We start from the raw sequence: 5,295 nt of genomic DNA, 5'->3' as shown, positions 1-5,295 counted from the left end.
CAAATATGAATCTCAGACTATGTTGAGCTTTGTTGAAGAATAAAATCCTTAGTTTTAGGCCTGCCAAGGTTTAGGGATGCTGGGGTGGCATGAGGGAAATCTTTGTGGTGATGGAATATTGACGGATCTTGATTGCAGTGGCAGTTGCAGGAATCTACATATGTGATAAGACGACACGGAATTAAACACACACATAGTAGCAATGTCAGTTTCTTCATTTAAATATTGGACTATCATTATATAAAAATGTAATCTTTGTGGGGAAATGACTGAAGATTACACAGGACTGCTTGGTTCTGTTTTGCAACTTACTCTTAATTTATATTCCAAAATAAAACTAAATATTTCAAAATCAAAATAAAAAAGTCTGAGTTCTATGAGCTTCCAGTACCTCTCTCCTCCCCTGGGAGGATTCTTGGCTTTTCTTTTCCCAGCATGGCCCCCAAACACCAGTCTTCACTTCCAACCCAAGAGAAGAAAACAAGAAAGCGAGGCCAACTCCTGCCTCCAGGCCAGAGGAGGCATCTGCTTCTTCAAACTTGCTGAAGGAAGAAAAAGAATAGCAAGAAGCAATTGAACATATTGATAAAGTGCAAAATGAAAGAAACAGATTTAATGAACACACCAATGAGGTGATTTTGCAAAGTAGAACAGAAATATAACAAACTCCGCCAACCATCATCCCCATGGAAAAGAAATGCAAAAAAGCAAAATGGCTGTCTGGGGAGGCCTTACAAATAGCTGTGAAAAGAAGAGAAGCAAAAACCAAAGGAGAAAAGAAAAGGTATACCCATTTGAATGCAGATTTCCAAAAATAGAAAGGAGAGATAAGAAAGCCTTCTTCAGTGATCAATGCAAAGAAATAGAGAACAACAGAATGGGAAAGACTAGAGATCTCTTGAAGAAAATTAGAGATACCAAGGGAACATTTCATGTAAAGATGGGCTCGATAAAGGACAGAAATGGTATGGAACTAACAGAAGCAGCAGAAGATATTAAGAAGAGATGACAAGAATAACCAGAAGAACTGTACGAAAAAGATCTTCACGACCAAGAGAATCACGATGGTGTGATCACTGGCCTAGAACCAGACATCCTGGAATGTGAAGTCAAGTGGGCCTTAGAAAGCATAACTAAGAACAAAGCTAGTGGAGGTGATGGAATTCCAGTTGAGCTATTTCAAATCCTGAAAGATGATGCTGTGAAAGTGCTGCACTCAATATGCCAGCAAATTTGGAAAACTCAGCAGTGGCCACAGGACTGGAAAAGGTCAGTTTTCATTCCAATCCCAAAGAAAGGCAATGCCAAAGAATGCTCACACTACCGCACAATTGCGCTCATCTCACACGCTAGTAAAGTAATGCTTAAAATTCTTCAAGTCAGGCTCCAATTCAGCAGTACATGAACCGTGAACTTCCAGATGTTCAACCTGGTTTTAGAAAAGGCAGAGGAACCAGAGGTCAAATTGCCAACATCCGCTGGATCATCGAAAAAGCAAGAGAGTTCCAGAAAAATATCCATCTCTGCTTTATTGAATATGCCAAAGCCTTTGACTGTGTGGATCACAATGAACTGTGGAAAATTCTGAAAGAGATGGGAATACCAGACCACCTGACCTGCCTCTTGAGAAACCTATATGCAGGTCAGGAAGCAACAGTTAGAACTGGACATGGAACAACAGACTGGTTCCAAATAGGAAAAGGAGTACGTCAAGGCTGTATATTGTCACCCTGCTTATTTAACTTCTATGCAGAGTACATCATGAGAAACGCTGGGCTGGAAGAAGCACAAGCTGGAATCAAGATTGCCAGGATAAATATCAATAACCTCAGATATGCAGATGACACTACCCTTATGGCAGAAAGTGAAGAGGAACGAAAAAGCCTTTTGATGAAAGTGAAAGAGGAGAGTGAAAAAGTGGGCTTAAAGCTCAACATTCAGAAAACTAAGATCATGGCATCTGGTCCTATCACTTCCTGGCAAATAGATGGGGAAACAGTGGAAACAGTGTCAGAGTTTGTTTTTTGGGGCTCCAAAATCACTGCAGATGGTAACTGCAGCCATGAAATTAAAAGACCCTTACTCCTTGGAAGGAAAGTTATGACCAACCTAGATAGCATATTGAAAAGCAGAGATATTACTTTCCCAACAAAGGTCTGGCTAGTCAAGGCTATGGTTTTTCCTGTGGTCATGAATGGATGTGAGAGTTGGGCTGTGAAGAGAGCTGAGCACCAAAGAATTGATGCTTTTGAACTGTGGTTTTGGAGAAGACTCTTGAGAGTCCCTTGGACTGCAAGGAAAGCCATTCTAAAGGAGATCAGTCCTGGGTGTTCTTTGGAAGGTATGATGCTAAAGCTGAAATTCCAGTACTTTGGCCACCTCATGTGAAGAGTTGATTCATTGGAAAAGACTCTGATGCTGTGAGGGATTGGGGGTAGGAGGAGAAGGGGATGACAGAGGATGAGATGGCTGGATCGCATCACCGACTTGATGGACATGAGTTTGAGTGAACTCCGGGAGATGGTGACGGACAGGGAGGCCTGGCATACTGCAATTCATGGGGTCGCAAAGAGTCGGACACAACTGAGCGACAGAACTGAACTGCCAACCATTTTTATGGAAGAGGTCAGAACTGATGGCAAAAATCCCAAAATTTTGGGTAACAGCATTTGATAACCATCCACAAGTGTCTGCACTGCTTGGGGAGGAGGGTGAAGAGTCGCTGCATTATTTGACAAGAGTTGAATTGACAGAATTTGAAGATATTAAATCAGGTTACAGAATAGATTTTTATTTTGATGAAAACCCTTATTTTGAAAACAAAATTCTCTCCAAAGAATTTCACCTGAATGAGAGTGGTGATCCATCTTCAAAGTCCACTGAAATCAAATGGAAAACTGGACAGGATTAGATGAAACAATCAAGTCAAACACAGAATAAAGCCAGCAGGAAAAGACAGCATCAGGAACCAGAAAGCTTCTTCACCTAGTTTACTGATCATTCTGATGCAGGTACAGATGAGTTAGGAGAGGTCATCAAAGATGATATTTGACAAATCCATTACAGTACTACTTGGTTCCTGACATGGATGATGAGGAAGGGGAAGGAGAAGACAACGATGATGAAGAGGATGAAGGATTGGAAGATACTGATGAAGAAGGGAATGAGAATGAAGGTGAAGAAGATGAGGGGGAGGAAGGAGAGGAAGATGAAGAAGATGACTAATGGAAGGAACACATTGATTCCAACTTTTTTGATTTCCTCCAGTCCCTGGGAACAAGTTGCAGTCTTTTTTTTTTTTTTTTTTTTTTTTTTTCTCCTCTTGTGTTCATTCGCCCTGTTTTTGAGGTCTCATTTCTGCTTTATACCATGGTTCACAACTTATTTGGTGGGGGTGGGGGGGATACCTTGAGCAGAATTCAGTGGGAAACAATCTCTACCCACTTCTGTTCCAAATTCATTTTTATCTCTTTCTATCTCAACAAAAATTTTATGGAATCAACACCACCATGCTCTGTGAGAAAAAAAGAAAAACTTTCTGCTCCCTTAGCTCTGCTGGAAACTGGAGGGTGCTAGGCCCTGTTAGTAGTGCATACAATTCTAGCTTTTTTCCTCCCTTCTTTGTATATTGGGCTCAGAGATCACACAGTGTCTCTATATGAATATGGACAGTTAGCATTTACCAACATGTATCTGTCTACTTTCTCTTGTTTAAAAAAAGAAAAAAAAACTTTAAAAACAGGGTTATAAAAGGTCAGCAAAGGTGGATTTGAGATGTTTGGGTGGGTTAAGTGGGCGTTTTGACAACATGGCTTCTCCTTTGGCATGTTTAATTATGAGGTTTAATGGAAATCCTTGCAGTTTAAGATGACACTTTTAAAATAAAATTCTCTCCTAATGATGACTTGAGCCCTGCCACTTGATGAGAGAATTAGCAGAACCTGTAAGATCTTATTTGCAATTGAAATTCTCTATTGTAATTTTGCTCCTGTTTATTTTTAAATTTTTCTTTTTGTTTCTCTGGAAAGGAAAGATGATGTTCAGTTTTAAACGTTAAAAGTGTACAAGTTGCTTGGTTACAATAAAACTAAATGTGTACACACAAAAAAAATTTTTTAATCTGTTAATATATAGCAAATAAACAATTCTATTCACTCTGAACCAAGATCCTCATACATGCAAAAAGACCAATAAAATGAGTCTTCATGTTTGATATAGGAGATCTTCATATATCAAAAAGACATGAAAACCACTTTTGAAGAGTCTTGCAGTACAAATACCAGTAATGCTACGCAAATACTTAGAAATTTCAGAGAAGTAATCATCAGGCAAAACAGGAGGAAGAAACATCCAGACCAGTGGTTTCCTGTTAGGTAATGAAAAGCAGCATGCATGTGTGCTAAGTCGCTTCAGTCATGTCTGACTCTTTGTGACCCTATGGGCCATAGCCCGCCAGGCTCCTCTGTCCACAGAACTCTCCCGGTAAGAATATTGGAGTGGGTTGCCATGCCCTCCTTCAGGGAATCGTCCCAACACAGCTATTGAACCCATGTCTCTTCAGTCTCCTGTATTGGCAGGTAGGTGCTTTACCACTAGCACCACCTAGATGAGCCCCATGAAAAGCAGAAGTCATACTGAAAACCAGAAGTCCCTCCCCCACACACAGAGAAAGATAAGACATCTTCTGTGGCTGGGCTTGCTGGTCTCTGCACCATGAGAAACAGGTATCTAAGTTTGCTTCCAGGTAAGTAAAATTACCAGGAGGAGCCTGGTAGGCTGCAGTCCATGGCGTCGCGAAGAGTCGGACACGACTGAGCGACTTCACTTTCACTTTTAACTTACATGCATTGGAGAAGGAAATGTTTTGTTTGTTTCCTTTCCAGTGAAACAAAAAGAAAAATTTAAAAATAAACAGGAGCAAAATTACAATAGAGAATTTCAGTTGCAAATAAGATCTTACAGGCAACCCACCCCAGTGTTCTTGCCTGGAGAATCCCAGGGACGGGGGAGCCTGGTGGGCTGCCGTCTATGGAGTTGCACAGAGTCGGACACGACTGAAGCGACTTAGCAGCAGTAGCAGCAGAAGCAGAATTATAACGATAGAGTTAGACAATTAAAGCTGTCTGAGACTCTTTATCCAGTTTGAGAATTTTCTGTTCTTTACTTTTAAAAGCTTTTGCTTTATTTCTGGTTTTCCCACTATGTCTACAAAGGAAAACAGGAAAAGAAATTTCAGTTCAGTTCAGTTCCTCAGTAGTGTCCAACTCTTTGCGACCCCATGAACTGCCACACGCC

The 5,295-nt window shown here is 40.7% G+C and overlaps 1 pseudogene; it reads left to right on the top strand.

Annotated features, from left to right (window-relative positions):
- Window positions 1-432: 432 nt before the first annotated feature.
- On the top strand, window positions 433-4,011 carry LOC102400255 (annotated as a pseudogene).
- Window positions 4,012-5,295: the final 1,284 nt, after the last annotated feature.

Source organism: Bubalus bubalis, chromosome 9, assembly GCF_019923935.1.
Source record: "Bubalus bubalis isolate 160015118507 breed Murrah chromosome 9, NDDB_SH_1, whole genome shotgun sequence".
In the NCBI taxonomy this organism is placed as follows: Eukaryota; Metazoa; Chordata; class Mammalia; order Artiodactyla; family Bovidae; genus Bubalus; species Bubalus bubalis.
This window is presented reverse-complemented; position numbering and strand designations above follow the sequence as displayed.